The following is an 18,566-nucleotide window of genomic DNA, read 5'->3' on the forward strand; positions in this document are numbered from 1 at the left end:
ACTTACCAAGTTCTTTAATTCCAGAATTTCTGCTTAGTTCTTCTTTTAAAATTTTTGATTTATTTGGTAAATTACTCCTTCTGTTTATTAATTTTATTCTTGAGATCATCATATTGCCTTTACCAACCTCATACTGGTCAGAATGGCCATCATCAAAAAGTTTACAGGAGGAGGAACCAAGATGGCAGAGTAGAAGGACATGCTCTCACTCCCTCTTGTGAGAACACCAGAATCACAACTACCTGCTGAACAATCATCGACAGGAAGACACTGGAACTCACCAAAAAAGATACCCCACATCCAAAGACAAAGGAGAAGCCGCAATGAGATGGTAGGAGGGGCGCAATCAGAGTAAAATCAAATCCCATAACTGGTGGGTGGGTGACTCACAGACTGGTGAACACTTATACCACAGAAGTCCACCCACTGGAGTGAAGGTTCTGAGCCCCACGTCAGGCTTCCAAACCTGGGGGTCCGGCAACAGGAGGAGGAATTCATAGAGAATCAGACTTTGAAGCCTAGTGGGTATTGATTGCAGGACTTCGACAGGATTGGGGGAAACAGAGACCCCACTCTTGGAGGGCGCACACAAAATAGTGTGTGCATCGGGACCCAGGGGAAGGAGCAGTGAGCCTGGGGGAGACTGAACCAGACCTACCTGCTAGTGTTGGAAGGTCTCCTGCAGAGGCAGGGGGTGGCTCTGTTTCACCGTGGGGACAAGGACACTGGCAGCAGAAGTTCTGGGAAGTACTCCTTGGCGTGAGCCCTCCCAGAGTCTGTCATTAGCCCCACCAAAGAGCCCAGGTAGGTTCCAGTGTTGGGTTGCCTCAGGCAAAACAACCAACAGGGAGGGAACCCAGGCCCACGAATCAACAGTCAAGTGGATTAAACTTTTACTGAGCTCTGACCACCACAGCAACAGTCAGCTCTACCCACCACCAGAGCCACCCATCAAGCCTCTTAGATAGCCTCAACCACCAGAGGGCAGACAGCAGAAGCAAGAAAAACTACAATCCTGCAGCCTGTGGAAGAAAAACCACATTCACAGAAAGATAGACAAGATGAAAAGGCAGAGGGCTAGATACCAGATGAAGGAACAAGATAAAACCCCAGAAAAACAACTAAATGAAGTGGGGATAGGCAACCTTCCAGAAAAAGAATTCAGAATAATGATAGTGAAGATGATCCAGGACCTCGGAATAAGAATGGAGGCAAAGATCGAGAAGATGCAAGAAATGTTTAACAAAGACCTAGAAGAATTAAAGAACAAACAAACAGAGATGAACAATACAATAACTGAAATGAAAACTACACTAGAAGGAATCAATAGCAGAATAACTGAGGCAGAAGAACGGATAAGTGACCTAGAAGACACAATGGTGGAATTCACTGCTGCGGAACGGAACAGACTAAAGAAAAAAGAATGAAAAGAAATGAAGACAGCCTAAGAGACCTCTGGGACAACATTAAACGCAACAACATTCACATTATAGGGGTCCCAGAGGGGAAGAGAGAGAGAAAGGACCAGAGAAAATATTTGAAGAGATTATAATCGAAAACTTCCCTAACATGGGAAAGGAAATAGCCACCCAAGTCCAGGAAGCGCAGAGAGTCCCATACAGGATAGACCCAAGGAGAAACACGCTAAGACACAGTAATCAAATTGGCAAAAATTAAAGACAAAGAAAAATTATTGAAAGCAGCAAGGGAAAAACGACAAATAACATACAAGGGAACTCCCATAAGGTTAACAGCTGATTTCTCAGCAGAAACTCTACAAGCCAGAAGGGAGTGGCATGATATACTTAAAGTGATGAAAGGGAAGAACCTACAACCAAGAGTACTCTACCCGGCAAGGATCTCATTCAGATTTGACAGAGAGATCAAAAGCTTTAGAGACAAGCAAAAGCTAAGAGAATTCACCACCACCAAACCAGCTCTACAACAAATGCTAAAGGAACTTCTCTAAGTGGGAAACACGAGAGAAGAAAAGGACCTACAAAAACAAACCCAAAACAATTAAGAAAATCGTCATAGAAACATACATATCGATAATTACCTTAAACGTGAATGGATTAAATGCTCCAACCAAGAGACACAGGCTTGCTGAATGGATACAAAAACAAGACCCATCTATATGCTGTCTACAAGAGACCCACTTCAGACCTAGGGACACATACAGACTGAAAGTGAGGGGATGGAAAAAAATATTCCATGAAAATGGAAATCAAAAGAAAGCTGGAGTAGCTATACTCATATCAGATAAAATAGACTTTAAAATAAAGAATGTTACAAGAGACAAGGAAGGACACTACATAATCATCAAGGGATCAATCCAAGAAGAAGATATAACAATTATAAATATATATGCACCGAACATAGGAGCACCTCAATAAATAAGGCAACTGCTAACAGCTATAAAAGAGGAAATCAACAGTAACATAATAATACTGGGGGACTTTAACACCTCACTTACACCAATGGACAGATCATCCAAAATGAAAACAAATAAGGAAACAAAAGTTTTAAATGACACAATAGACCAGATAGATTTAATTGCTATATATAGGACATTCCATCCAAAAACAGCAGATTACACTTTCTTCTCAAGTGCGCATGGAACATTCTCCAGGATAGATCACATCTTAGGTCACAAATCAAGCCTCAGCAAGTTTAAGAAAATTGAAATCATATCAAGCATCTTTTCTCACCACAACGCTATGAGATTAGAAATGAATTACAGGGAAAAAAACATAAAAAACACAAACACATGGAGGCTAAACAATACGTTACTAAATAACCAAGAGATCACTGAAGAAATCAAAGAGGAAATCAAAAAATACCTAGAGACAAATGACAATGAAAACACTATGATCCAAAACTTATGGAATGCAGCAAAAGCAGTTCTAAGAGGGAAGTTTATAGCTATACAAGCCTACCTCAAGAAACAAGAAAAATCTCAAGCAAACAATCTAACCTTACACCTAAAGGAACTAGAGAAAGAAGAACAAACAAAACCCAAAGTTAGCAGAAGGAAAGAAATCATAAAGATCAGAGTGGAGATAAATGAAATAGAAACAAAGAAAACAACAGCAAAGAGCAATAAAACTAAAAGCTGGTTCTTTGAGAAGATAAACAAAATTGATAAGCCATTAGCCAGACTCATCAAGGAAAATAGGGAGAGGCCTCAAATCAATAAAAGTAGAAATGAAAAAGGAGAAGTTACAACAGACACCGCAAAACTACAAAGCCTCCTAAGACACTACTACAAGCAACTCTATGCCAATAATATGGACAACCTGGAAGAAATGGACAAATTCTTAGAAAGGTATACCCTTCCAAGACTGAACCAGGAAGAAACAGAAAATATGAACAGACCAATCACAAGTAATGAAATTGAAACTGTGATTAAAAATCTTCCAACAAACAAAAGTCCAGGACCAGATGGCTTCACAGGTGAATTCTACCAAACATTTAGAGAAGAGCTAACACCCATCCTTCTCAAACTCTTCCAAAAAATTGCAGAGGAAGGAACACTCCGAACCTCATTCTGTGAGGCCACCATCACCCTGATACCAAAACCAGACAAAGATACTACAAAAAAAGAAAATTACAGACCAATATCACTGATGAATATAGATGCAAAAATCCTCAACAAAATACTAGCAAACAGAATCCAACAACACATTAAAAGGATCATACACCACGATCAAGTGGGATTTATCCCAGGGATGCAAGGATTCTTCAGTATACGCAAATCAATCAATGTGATACACCATATTAACAAATTGAAGAATAAAAACCATATGATCATCTCAACAGATGCAGAAAAAGCTTTTGACAAAATTCAACACCCATTTATGATAAAAACTCTCCAGAAAATGGGCATAGAGGGAACCTACCTCAACATAATAAAGGCCATATACGACAAACCCACAGCAAACATCATTCTCAACAGTGAAAAACTGAAAGCATTTCCTCTAAGATCAGGAATGAGACAAGGATGTCCACTCTCACCACTATTATTCAACATAGTTTTGGAAGTCCTAGCCACGGCAATCAGAGAAGAAAAAGAAATAAAAGGAATACCAATTGGAAAAGAAGAAGTAAAACTGTCACTGTTTGCAGATGACATGATACTATACATAGAGAATCCTAAAACTGCCACCAGAAAACTGCTAGAGCTAATCAATGAATTTGGTAAAGTTGCAGGATACAAAATTAATGCACAGAAATCTCTTGCATTCCTATACACTAATGATGAAAAATCTGAAAGAGAAATTATGGAAACACTCCCATTTACCATTGCAACAAAAAGAATAAAATACCTAGGGATAAACCTACCTAGGGAGACAAAAGACCTGAATGCAGAAAACTATAAGACACTGATGAAAGAAATTAAAGATGATACCAACAGATGGAGAGATATACCATGTTCTTGGATTGGAAGAATCAATATTGTGAAAATGACTATAGTACCCAAAGCAATCTACACATTCAATGCAATCCCTATCAAATTACCAATGGCCTTTTTTACAGAACTAGAACAAATCATCTTAAAATTTGTATGGAGACACAAAAGACCCCGAATAGCCAAAGCAGTCTTGACGGAAGAAAACGGAGCTGGAGGAATCAGACTCCCTGACTTCAGACTATACTATAAAGCTACAGTACTCAAGACAATATGGTACTGGCAAAAAAACAGAAACATAGATCAATGAAACAAGGTAGAAAGCCCAGAGATAAACCCACGCACCTATGGTCAACTAATCTATGACAAAGGAGGCAAAGATATACAGTGGAGAAAAGACAGTCTCTTCAATAAGTGGTGCTGGGAAAACTGGACAGCTACATGTAAAAGAATGAAATTAGAACACTCCCTAACACCATACACAAAAATAAACTCAAAATGGATTAGAGACCTAAATGTAAGACTGGACACTATAAAACTCTTAGAGGAAAACATAGGAAGAACACCCTTTGACATAAATCACAGCAAGATCTTTTTTGATCCACCTCCTAGAGTAATGGAAATAAAAACAAAAATAAACAAATGGGACCTAATGAAACTTCAAAGCTTTTGCACAGCAAAGGAAACCATAAACAAGACCAAAAGACAACCCTCAGAATCGGAGAAAATATTTGCAAACGAATCAACGGACAAAGGATTAATCTCCAAAATATATAAACAGCTCATGCTGCTCAATATTAAAGAAACAAACAACCCAATCCAAAAGTGGGCAGAAGACCTAAATAGACATTTCTCCAAAGAAGACATACAGATGGCCAAGAAGCACCTGAAAAGCTGCTCAACATCACTAATTATTAGAGAAATGCAAATCGAAACTACAGTGAGGTATATCACCTCACACCAGTTAGAATGGGCATCATCAGAAAATCTACAAACAACAAATGCTGGAGAGGGTGTGGAGAAAAGGGCACCCTCTTGCACTGTTGGTGGGAATGTAAATTGATACAGCCACTACAGAGAACAGTGTGGAGGTTCCTTAAAAAACTAAAAATAGAATTACCATATGACCCAGCAATCCCACTACTGGGCATATACCCAGAGAAAACCATAATTCAAAAAGACACATGCACCCCAGTGTTCATTGCAGCACTATTTACAATAGCCAGGTCACGGAAGCAACCTAAATGCCCATCAACAGACGAATGGATAAAGAAGTTGTGGTACATATATACAATGGAATATTACTCAGCCTAAAAAGGAACGAAATTGAGTCATTTGTTGAGACATGGATGGATCTAGAGACTGTCATACAGAGTGAAGTAAGTCAGAAAGAGAAAAACAAATATCGTATATTAACACATGTATGTGGAACCTAGCAAAATGGTACAGATGAACCGGTTTGCAGGGCAGAAGTTGAGACACAGATGTAGAGAACAAACGTATGGACACCAAGGGGGGAAAACTGCGGTGGGGTGGGGATGGTGGTGTGCTGAATTGGGTGATTAGGATTGACATGTATACAGTGATGTGTATAAAATTGATGACTGATTAAAAAAAAAAAGTTTACAAATAATAAATGTGGAGCGGGTGGGGAGAAAAGGGACCCTCCTATACTGTTAGTGGTAATGTAAATTGGTACAACCACTTTAAAAAACCATATGAAGTTTCCTGAAAAAACTAAAAATAGAGCTACTATAAGATCCAGTAATTCCACTCCTGGGCATATATCTGGAGAAGACAAAAACTGTAATTTGAAAACATACATATACCGCAGTGTTCACAGCAACACTATTTCCGATGTCCAAGACATGGAAGCAACCTAAATGTCCATCAACAGATGAATGGAGAAAGAAGACTCGGTGTGTGTATATGTGCATGTGTGTGTGTGTGTGTGTGTGTGTGTGTTTGTATTCAATGGAATATTACTCAGCCATAAAAAATAATAATGCCATCTGCAGCAACATGGATGGACATAGAGATTATCATGTTAAGTGAAGTCAGACAAAGACAAACATCATATGATATCACTTATTTGTGGAATCTTAAAATAATGGTATAAATGAACTTATTTATAAAACAGAAATAGACTCACAAACATAGAAAACAAACTTATGGTTACCAAAGGGTATAGTGGGGAGTGGGGGGAGGTAAATTAGGAGATTGGGATTAACAAATACACACTACTATATATAAAATGGATAAACAACAAGGACCTACTGTATAGCACAGGGAACTATACTCAATATCTTATAATAACCTATAATGGAAAAGAATCTGGAAAATAATATATGTATTTATATATATATATATATATAAAACTTATTAATATATGTACATGTATAACTGAGTCACTCTGCTGTACATTTGAAACTAACACAACATTGGAAATTAACTATTTTTGTTTATAAACATCTTTATTGGAGTATAATTGCTTTACAATGTTGTGTTACTTTCTGCTTTATAACAGAGTGAATCAGTTATACATATACATATGTTCCCATATCTCTTCCGTCTTGCATCTCCCTCCCTCCCATCCTCCCTTTCCCACCCCTCTAGGTGGTCACAAAGCACCGAGCTGATCTCCCTGTGCTATGCGGCTGCTTCCCTCTAGCTATCTATTTTACATTTGGTAGTGTATACATGTCCATGCCACTCTGTCACCCTGTCACATCTTACCCCTCCCCCTCCCCATATCCTCAAGTCCATTCTCTAGTAGGTCTGTGTCTTTATTCCCGTCTTGCCACTTGGTTCTTCATGACCTTTTTTTTTTCCCTTAGATTCCATACATATGTGTTAGCATACTGTATTTGTTTTTCTGTTTCTGACTTACTTCACTCTGTATGACAGACTCTAACTCCATCCACCTCACTACAAATACCTCCATTTCATTTCTTTTTATGGCTGAGTAATATTCCATTGTATATATGTGCCACATCTTCTTTATCCATTCATCCGATGATGGACACTTAGGTTGCTTCCATGTCCTGGCTATTGTAAATAGAGCTGCAATGAACATTTTGTTACATGACTCTTTTTGAATTATGGTTTTCTCAGGGTATATGCCCAGTAGTGGGATTGCTAACTATATTTCAATAAAATAATAATTTAAAAAGAAGATATATTACTGTAAATATATAGGCTCCCAACTCCCAAGCACCAAAATATATTACACAAATAATAACAGATATAAAGGGAGAAATAGACAACAATACAGTAATTGTAGGGGGCTTCAATACCTCTCTATCACCAATGGATAGATCATCTAGACAGAAAATCAACAAGGAAATAGTTGAATTGAACCACACTTTAGAACAAATGGACTTAACAGATATACAGAACATTCTGTCCAACAGCACCAGAATACACATTCTTCTCAAGTGCACATGGAACATCCTCTAGGATAAATCATATGATAGGCCACAAAAAAAAAAAACCATCTTCACAAATTTAAGAAGATTGAAATCATCCAGCTATCTTTTCTGACCACAATAGTATAAAACTAGAAATGAGAAAAGTGAGAATATCTACAAATATGTGGAAACTAAAAACACACTTCTAGATAACCCTTGGGTCAAAAAAGAAATGAAATTGGAAATGAAAAATTATTTTAATACAAATGAAAATGGAAATATAACATACGAATTATTGTAGGATGTAGCAAAAGCAGTTCTCAGAGGCAAGCCTGCAGCAAAAATTCATACAATAAGAGATTAGCAATATCTCAGATAAACAACCTGAACTTACACCTCAAGGGACTAGAAAAAGAACAAGTTAAGCCCAAAATTAGCAGAAGGAGGAAAATAATAAAAGTCAGAAAAGATATAAATGAGATAGACACCAGAAAAAAAAAAATAGAAAGGAGCAACAAAAGTAAGATCGGTTCTTTGAAAAGATAAATAAAACTGACCAACCTTTAGTTGGACTAATTGATGATGAAATAGAGAAGACTAAAATAAAATTAGACACAAAACAGGAGACATTACAACTGATACTGCAGAAATACATAGAATCATAAGAGAATACTATGAACAATTATATGCTAACAAATTACATAACCTAGAAGAAATATATATATTTCTAGAACATATAACCTACCAAGACTGAATCAGGAAGAAAGAGAAAATCTGAACATACCAATAATGAGTAAAGAGATTGAATCAGTAATCAAAAGTTCCCCAACACAGAAAATTCCAGAACCAAACAGCTTCACTAGAGAATCTTAACAAACATTTAGAGAAGAATTAACACCAATCCTCCTCAAATTCTTCTAAATTATTGAGAAGGAAACACTTCCAAACTCATCCTACAAAGCCAACATTATGATACCAAAACCGGATAAGGATACCACAAGAAAAGAAAACTATAGACGAATATCCCTGATGTATATTGATGCATAAATTCTCAAAAAAAAAATTAGCAAACCAAATTCAAGAACACTTTAAAAGGATTATGCACCATGACCAAGTGGTATTTATCCCTGGGATGCAAGGATGATTCAACATATGCAAATCAATAAGTACATCACATCAATAAAACGAAAGATGAAAATCAAGTAATCAACTCACTAGAAACAGAAAAGGTATTTGACAAAATACAATGCCTTTCATGATAAAAACCCTTAACAGATTAGGTGCAAAAGGAACATACTTCAACATCATAAGGGCCATATATCACAAACCCACAGCCAACATTGTACTCAGTGGAGAAAAACTGAAAGTGTTTCCTCTAAAATCAAGAACAAGACAAGGATGCCACTCTCAACACTCCTATTCAAAATAGTACTGGAAATCCTAGCTAGAGCAAATAGGCAAAGAAATAAAACGTATCTGAATCAGAAAGGAAGAAGTAAAATTTTCACTATTTGATGATTATATGACCTTATATATAGAAAAATCCCAAAGAGTCAGTCATAAAACTGTTGAAATTAATCAATAATTTTAGTAAAGTGGTTGAATCAACATACAGAAAGCAACTGTATTCCTTTACACTAATGATGAAGCATCTGAAAAAGAAATAAAACTATCCCATTCACAATAGCATCAAAAATAATAAAACATTTTAGAATAAATTTAACCAAGGAAGTGAAAGATCTGTTCAATGAAAACCACAAGACTTTGCTAAAAGAATTTAAAGAAGACACAAATAAATGGAAAGACATCCCTTGTTCATGGATTGGAAAAATTAATATTGTTAAAATGGCCACAGTACTCAAAGCCATCTATACATTCAGTGTAACCCCCACCAAAATACCAAAGCCATTCTTCACCAAAATAGAAGAAACAATCCTAAAATGTGTATGGAACCACAAAAGACCCCAAATAGCCAAAGCAATCCTGAGAAAAAAAGAACAGAGTCAGAGGTATCACAGTTCCAGATTTCAAATTATACTACAAAGCCATAGTAATGAAAACAGTATGGTACTGGCACAAAGACAGACACACTAACCAGTGAAACAAAATAGAGAGCCCCCAAATCAAATCCTGCTATATACTGTCAACCATTATTCAACATGGGAACCAAGAATACCCAATGGATAAAGGATAGTCTCTTCAAATAATCTTGCTGGGAAAAGTGGAGAAATACATGCAGAACAATGAAATTGGACCCCTGTCTCACACTATTCACAAAAATTAACTCAAAACGGATCAAAGACTTAAACATAAGACCTGATAACATAAAACTCCTAGAAGAAAACATAGGGAAGAAGCTCATCAATAATGTAACTACATCAAATGCAAAAGCTTCTGCATAGCAAAAGAAACAGTTAACAAAATGAAAAAACCTACAGAATGGGAGGAAAAATTTGCAAACCATATATCCGATAAGTGGTTAATATCCAAAATATATAAAGAACTCAATAACAACAACAACAAAAATCCAATTTTTTAAATGGGCGAAGAACTAACTAGACATTTTTCCAAAGAGGATATCAAAATGACCAACAGACACATGAAAAGATGCTCAACCTTACTAATCGTCAGAGAAATGAAAATCAATACCACAATGAGATATCACCTCACACCTGTTAGAATGGCTATTATCAAGAAGAGACAGCAGGTGCTGGTGAGGATGTGGTGAAAAGGGAATATATATACACTGTTGGTGAGAATGTAACTTGTTCCAACCATTATGGAAAACAATATGGAGGTTCTTCAAATATTATAAGAATAGAGCTGGAGGTACGCTCCCTGACTTCAGACTATACTACAAAACTACAGTAATCAAACAGTATGGTACTGGCACAAAAACAGACACATAGATCAGTTGAACAGAATAGAGAGCACAGAAAAAAACCCACACACTTAAATTCAATTAATCTACAACAAAGGAGGCAAGAATATACAATGGAGAAAAGACAGTTTCTTCAATACATGGTGCTGGGGAAACCGGGCAGCTATATGTAAAAGAATGAAATTAGAACATTTTCTAATACCATATACAAAAATAAACTCAAAATGGATTAAAGACCTAAATGTAAGACTGGAGACCATAAAACTCCTAAAAGAAAACATGGGAAGAACACTCTTTGACATAAAGTGTAGCAATATTTTTTTAGATCTACCTCCTAAGGCAAAGGAAACAAAAACAAATAACTAAAACGTAATTAAACTTAAAAGCTTTTGCACAGCAAAAACGAAAAGACAACCTACTGAATGGGAGAAAATATTTGCAAATGATATGACTGATAAGGGGTTAATATCCAAAATATATATACAGCTCATACAATTCAGTATCAAAAAAAAAAAGAAAGAAAGAAAAAAGAAACAAACTAAAAATGGACAGAAGACCTGAATAGACATTTCTCCAAAGAAGACATACAGGTGGCCAACAAGCACATGAAAAGGTGCTCAACAGCATTAATTGTCAGAGAAATCCAAATCAAAACCACATGAGATATCACCTCACACCTGTTAGGATGACTATTATCAAAAAGAGAAGAGAAAACAAATGCTGGTGAGGATGTGGAGAAAAGGGAACCCTCAAATACTGTTGGTGGAAATGTAAATTGGTGCAGCCACTGTAAAAACAGTATGAAGATTCCTCAGAAAACTAAAAATGGTACTACCATATGATCCAGCAATTCCACTCCTCGTTTATATCTGAAGAAAATGAAACAATCAATTCAAAAGATATATGCAACCCAAAGTTTCTAGCAGCATTATTTTCGATAGCCAAGATATGGAAGCAACCTAAGTGTCCACCAACACATGAATGGATAAAGATGTGGAATGAATACATACATACACACACACACACACACAATGGAATACTACTCAGCCATAAAAAAGAATGAAATTTTGCCACTTGCAACAACATGGATGGACTTGGAGGGTATCTTGCTTAGTGAAATAAGTCAGAGAAAGATAAATGCTGTATGGTATCACTTACATGTGGAATCTAAAAAATAAACTAGTGAATATAACAAAGAAGAAACAGACTCACAGATCTAGAGAACAAACTTGTGGTTACCAGTGGGGAGAGGGAAGCGAGGAAGGTTAGGGGATTAAGAGGTACAAACTACTATGCATAAAATAAATTAGCTACAAGGATATATTGCACAGCACAGGGAATATATTATAATAACTATAAATGTTATATAACCTTTAAAAATTGTGAGTCACTGTGTTGTACACCAGAAACTTATAAAATATTCTAAATCAACTATACCTCAATTTGTAAAAAAGGAAAAAAATTAAAAATAGAAGTATGATCCAGCAATTACACTTTTGGGTATATACCCAAAGGAAATGAAAACAGGATTTCCAGGAGATACTTGAACTCCCATGTTTATTGCAGCATTATTCACAATAACCAAGATATGGAACCCAAATGCCCATCAACGGATAAATGGACAAAAAACAGTGGTACGTATATACAATAGAATATCATTCAGCCATGAGAAAGGAGGATATCCTCCCATTTGTGACAACATGGATAAACCTTAAGTACATTATGCTAAGCAAGATAAGTCAGACAGAAAGTACTGAATGATATCATTTATATGTGAAATCTAAAGAAGTTAAACGTGTAAAAAAACAGAGTGAGGGCTTCCCTGGTGGTGCAGTGGTTGAGAATCCGCCTGCCAATGCAGGGGACACGGGTTCGAGCCCTGGTCCGGGAAGATCCCACATGCCGTGGAGCAGCTGGGCCCGTGTGCCACAACTGCTGAGTCTGCGCTCTGGAGCCTGCGAGCCGCAACTACTGAGCCCACGTGCCACACCTACTGAGGCCCACGTGCCTAGAGCCCGTGCTCGGCAACAAGAGAAGCCACTGCAATGGGAGGCCCGTGCACCGCGATGAAGAGTAGCCCCCACTCACTGCAACTAGAGAAAGCCCATGCGCAGCAACGAAGACCCAACACAGCCAAAAATAAAATAAAATTAAATAAATAAATAAATAATTAAAAAAAAAAAAAAGAGTGAAATGGTCGTTACCAGGAGATGGGAATAGGGATGAGTGATGGTGTTTAAGGGTACAAACTTGTAAACAAGTAGTAAAGAAGCCATAGTGATCTAATGCACAGTATAATGAAATGAATAGACAATAATTTTGTACTATAATTATGTAATGTGAGAAATAACAGCCTCATCAGCAATCATACTACAATATATAAATGTTTCAAAGTAACATGCTGTATAACTTAAACGTACACAATGTTGTACTGTCAAATTTATTCAATAAAAAATAAAAGTAAAAATAAAGTATCATTTGCTATTTGTTTTCTATATACCTTATACGTTTTTGTCCCTCAGTACTTGCATTATTGTCTTCTTTTGTGCTTAGTGGATTTTTTTGTAGTGCGACATTTTAATTTCTTTGTGGTTACCATAGGGATTACATTTAACATCCTAAGGTTCTAACACCATCTTAACTTCAATAACATGCAAAACTGTTTCCATACAGCTCCATTCCCCAACCCCTTTCAGTTACTGATGTCACAAAATTACATCTTTATGCACTGTGTTCAAAAACATAGGCTAATTTTCTATGCATTAGTCTTCTAAATCATGTAGGGAAAAAAAGTGGTATTGCAAACTAGTTACAATTTACTAGCTTTTATAATTTCCCATGTATTTATCTTTACTATAAATATTTATTTCTTCATATGGATTTGAGTTAATGCCTAGTGTCCTTTCATTTCAACCTGAAGGACTCCCTGTAGCATTTCCTGCAGGGCAGGTCTACTGGTAATGAATTCCTTCAGCTTTTGTTTATCTGAGGGTGTCTTAATTTCTCTCTCATTTTTGAAGGACAGTTTTGGAAGATGAAGTATTCTTGGTTGACAAGGTTTTTGTATTATTTTTCTTCTTCTTCTTGCAGCATTTTAAATATATCAACCCACTGTATACTGGCCTCTCAGGTTTCTGATGAGAAATCTCCACATGATCTTATTTAAGATCTCTTATATGTGATGAGTCACTTCTCTCTTAATGCTTTCAAGACTCTCTGTCTTTCTTTGTCTTTGACAGTTTGATTAGAATGTGTCTCAATGTGCACCTTTTTGTGCACATTCTACTTGGTGTTCATTGAGCTTCTTGGATATTAATATTCATGTATTTCATCACATGTGAGAAGGTTTTGGCCATTACTTCTTCAGATAATCTCCCTGCCCCTTTGTCTCTCTGTTCTCCTGTGAGACTCCCACGAGGCATATGTCTGTCTTCTTTACAGTATCTCACAGGTTCTGCAGGCTCTATTCACTTTTCTTCAGTTTTTTTTCTTTCTGTTACTCAACTCAATAATTTCAATCATCTTTTCTATAAGTTTCTTTCTTTTTCTTGCTCAAATCTGCTTTTGACTCCGTCTAGTGAATTTTTCATTTCAGTTATTGTACTTTTTGGTTCCAGAATTTTTTTTTAGTTCCTTTTTATGTCTTCTATCTCTTTACTGATATTTACAAATTATTCATACATTGTTTTCTTGACTTTGTTTTCATCTTCCGATAGCTCTTTGAGCATCTTTAAGACAGTTGTTCTAAAGTATTTTTCTAATAAGTCCACCATCTGGTCTTTCTCAGGGATGATTTCTGTTGATTTAATTTTTCCTTTGAATTGGCCATACTTTCCTTTTTTGTGTGTGTGCGCCTTGTGTGATATTTTGTTGAAAATCAGACATTTGAATTATACTGGTAACCCTGGAAATCAGATTCTCTGCCTGCTCCAGGGTTTACTGATGTTGTTGTTGTTTGGTGCCTTTGTGCCAAGGATTAGCCTGAGGTATAAAGTCAGGGTCTTCTCCTGTCTTTTCTGAGCCTGCACCTTTCCCTGGGTATACACAGTGACTTTCTATGGATATTCAATTGGTTTTGAATGTCCTAGTCCTTAAATGTCTAGTGCCCAAAAGGGGAGAAAGGGAATAATGAATGAGGGAAGAGACAAGCTCTGGGTCTTTAAATCCCCTGTAAGTCTCTTCAGATGGTGGGACTGGAACAGTGGCTGCCCACCGCAGTGTCTGTATCTCTGCAATCAGAAGCAGCAGTCAGAACACAGATCCCTGATATTTGGAGGACAAGGTCCTTGCTGTTCACCCTGGCTCCCATAAGCTGTGCACAGGCTACTACAAGTACACGTGCATGGCTGCCTGCAGTGGGGGGATGGTAGTCGTCGACAGGGAGCCACTGATGTGCTAAGAGGTGAAACTAACCAAAATTAACCACAATTTACTGTCCAGGGCTTCCCCTGGAAGTTGCAACTTTTGAATAGACTGCAGAGCTCTAAAAGAGTCACATCAGGCAGATTCTGCCAGTATAGTTGTCTAGGTAGGGAGATGGACTCCTGGCACTTCCTACTCTACCATCTTCCCTGATGTCACTCCACATATGTAACTTAAAATTTCCCAGTAACCACTTAATAAAGCAAAAAGAAACAGATAAGTACTTTAACAATATATTTAACCTAGTGTATCAAAAATATGATTAGTCAGTATGTAATCAACATAAAAAATTTTATACCATCTTCAAAAGTGTGTATTATTTCATACTTAGAGAACATCAATTCAGATGGTAAATTTTCAACAGTTTGAAATGTTGTACTACCAAAACAAAAATGTGTTTAACAGAAAAATATTTTATATTGCTTCAGTTTCTCAATTTAAATTTAAATTAATTAAATTTAACACAACTTAAAACTCAGCTCCTCAGTTGGAGTAGCCGTCTTTCAAGTGCTCAGCAGCCATAGGTGGCAATGGCCACTATATTGAACAACCCAGCTCTAGACTCTCACCTTATAAAAAAAGGAGATTTGTGAAGTTAAGTTTGGTTTGGCTTTACTTTCTGTTCTTTACTGAAGGGCTTTCAGTTCCTTCTTTTTTCAAAATGCCCACTGGATTAGGATGGATCCTTCCCTTGTAAGGCAAGCATGAAATCTGTAGACACCTGGGAAGCCACTGTTGAAGCAGAAGCCTCCACAGGGAAACCCTGTAGCCATCCTAGAGGCTGCCATGCAGCAGGTGAGTGAGTTGTAGCTTCCAGGCATAAGGTTCCAGAAGGGACTGGAGTCCACACAAGTCATTGGTACTTGTCTTCCATTCTAGAAGCAGCAAGGCTTTCACACTCAATCTAGCAAGGAGCCTGTCACTTCTGAATAACAGTGCTGGTAGCAGCTCAGCTTCATTTTACAACCCTGAAGATGTTTTGCTCTGTTTGGGGGGATCATGCTGTGAACATCCATGTGGAATCCCTGCTGCTTCCAGGAAAGTTGTTTATAATACTGCCGAATGGGCGAGACAAAGAGAACTTCCGCATTTTTTTTCTTTTTAAGATAACTAACCCAATATGGTAAACCTCAGCAAATGCAGGTTAAAACCATAATAAGATAACATTTCACATGCATCAAATTGGTAAAAAAAAAATTATCTTTGTTGGGACTTCCCTAGTGGTGCAGTGGTTAAGAACCCGCCTGCCAGTGCAGGGGACACAGGTTTGAGCCCTCGTCTGGGAAGATCCCACATGCCACGGAGCAACTAAACCCATGCGCCACAGCTACTGAGCCTGTGCCCTAGAGCCCACGAGCCACAACTACTGAGCCTGCGTGCCATAAATACTGAAGCCCTTGTGCCTAGAGCCCATGCACCTCAACAAGAGAAGCCACTGCAATGAGAAGCCCACGCACTGCAACGAAGAGTAGCCCCCACTCGCCACAACTAGAGAAAAGCCCACGTGCAACAACAAAGACCCAAAGCAGCCAAAAAATAAATTAATTTTTAAAAATTTATCTTTGTCAATATCAAGAGCTAGCAAGAATATGGAGTAAAAAAAAAAATCTCATCCAGAACTAGTGGGAGTATAAATTAGTTCAACCACTTTGGAAAACAGTGTGAATCATCCAATAAAGTTGATGGTGCAGATCCCTCACCAGGTACATACACTAGAGAAACCGCGTGTGGATGAGGAGTGCCCCCAGAATGCTCACAGAGCACTGTTCATAATAGCGAAATGTCTGGACCACCCGAATGTTCTTACAGAAGACTGGGTAAACTGGATATATTCCACAACAAAACACTATACAGCTGTGAAAATTAATGAACTTAGGTGATGTACCTCAACATATGAGTGGTATCACAAATAGAAACTACAATCCAAGCAAGTCAGGAAGACTACACACACTTTGATTTCATTTATATGAAGGTCAAAAACACACAAAACTTGATAACGTGTCGGGGAACACTAAGAATGCGTTTAAGAACACATTCCTGTGTGGTGAACATATAAAGAAAAGCAAGGCGTGGCTAACAGAAAACTCACAGAGAGTGATTACATTTGGGGGCTGGAGGAAGGGGCATGTGATCAAGGAGAGGACAGACTCAAATAAGTATGTGGTTACGAATAGCAAGTTGTCTCTCTGCTCAATGATCTATTCCAAGATAATTACTGAGAGAGACTCTGAATTCACCAATGAGGTGGCAGTATTACATTTTCAGGTTCTGCCTGGAAGACATTCCTGTAGGTGAGTCTTATTGCTGTGTCATGTGGCTGAATAACCTACTGACCATCTCTCATTATTTCAGGGAAATATTTGTTACAAGAGTTTTTTTGGGTAAAGATAGATGACCTTTCTAAATGTCTCATGTAAATGAGACATGTCCATATGTACCACATCCTGTTTATCCATTCCTCTGTCGCTGGACATTTAGGTTGCTTCCATGTCCTGGCTATTGTAAATAGTGCTGCAATGAACATCGGGGTGCATGCACCCTTTCAAATTATGGTTTTCTCTGGATATATGCCTAGGAGTGGGATTGCTGGGTCATATGGTAATTCTGCTTTTAGGTTTTTTTTTTTAATTTATTTTAATTTATAAAAAGACCCAAAGGCTGTGTTGGGTCTTCCTTGCGCGCGGGCCTTCTTTAGTTGCGGTGAGCAGGGGCTACTCTTCATTGCGGTGCGCGGGCTTCTCAGAGCAGTGGCTTCTCCTGTTGCAGAGCACAGGCTCTAGGTGGGCAGGCTTCAGTAGTTGTGGCTTGCAGGCTCTAGAGCGCAGGCTCAGTAGTTGTGGTGCACGGGCTTAGCTGCTCCACAACATGTGGGATCTTCCCGGGCCAGGGATCGAACCCATGTCCCCTGCATTGGCAGGCGGATTCTTAACCGTTGAGCCACCAGGGAAGTCCTGCTTTTAGTTTTTTAAGGAACCTCCAGACTGTTTTCCATAGTAGCTGTACCAATTTACATTCCCACCAGCAGTGCAGGAGGGTTCCCTTTTCTCCACACCCTCTCCAGCATTTACTGAATATTACTCAGCCACAAAAAGGAACGAAATAGTGCCATTTGCAGAGACGTGGATGGACCTAGAGAATGTCATACAGAGTGAAGTAAGTCAGAAAGAGAGAAAAATAAATATATCGCTTATATATGGAATCTAGAAAGATGGTAGAGTTGAACTTATTTGCAAAGCAGAAATAGAGTCACAGCTGTAGAGAATAAATGTATGATTACCAAGGGGGGTTGGGATGAATTGGGAGATTGGGATTGACATATATACACTGCTATGTATAAAACAGATAACTAATGAGAACCTACTGTGTAGCACAGGGAAACCTACTTAATGCTCTGTGGTGACCTAAATGGGAAGTAAATCTAAAAAAGAGTGGATATATGTAT

General features: G+C 37.7%; 1 protein-coding gene across 2 annotated transcripts in view; it reads right to left on the bottom strand.

Moving 5' to 3' along the window:
* RAB3GAP1 (RAB3 GTPase activating protein catalytic subunit 1) overlaps positions 1 to 18,566 on the bottom strand; it is a 157,960-nt gene that overhangs the window by 11,540 nt on the left and 127,854 nt on the right. The gene's annotated exons all lie outside the window — the stretch shown is intronic.

The sequence above is a fragment of the Balaenoptera ricei genome, chromosome 7, assembly GCF_028023285.1.
Source record: "Balaenoptera ricei isolate mBalRic1 chromosome 7, mBalRic1.hap2, whole genome shotgun sequence".
NCBI classification, from domain to species: domain Eukaryota; kingdom Metazoa; phylum Chordata; class Mammalia; order Artiodactyla; family Balaenopteridae; genus Balaenoptera; species Balaenoptera ricei.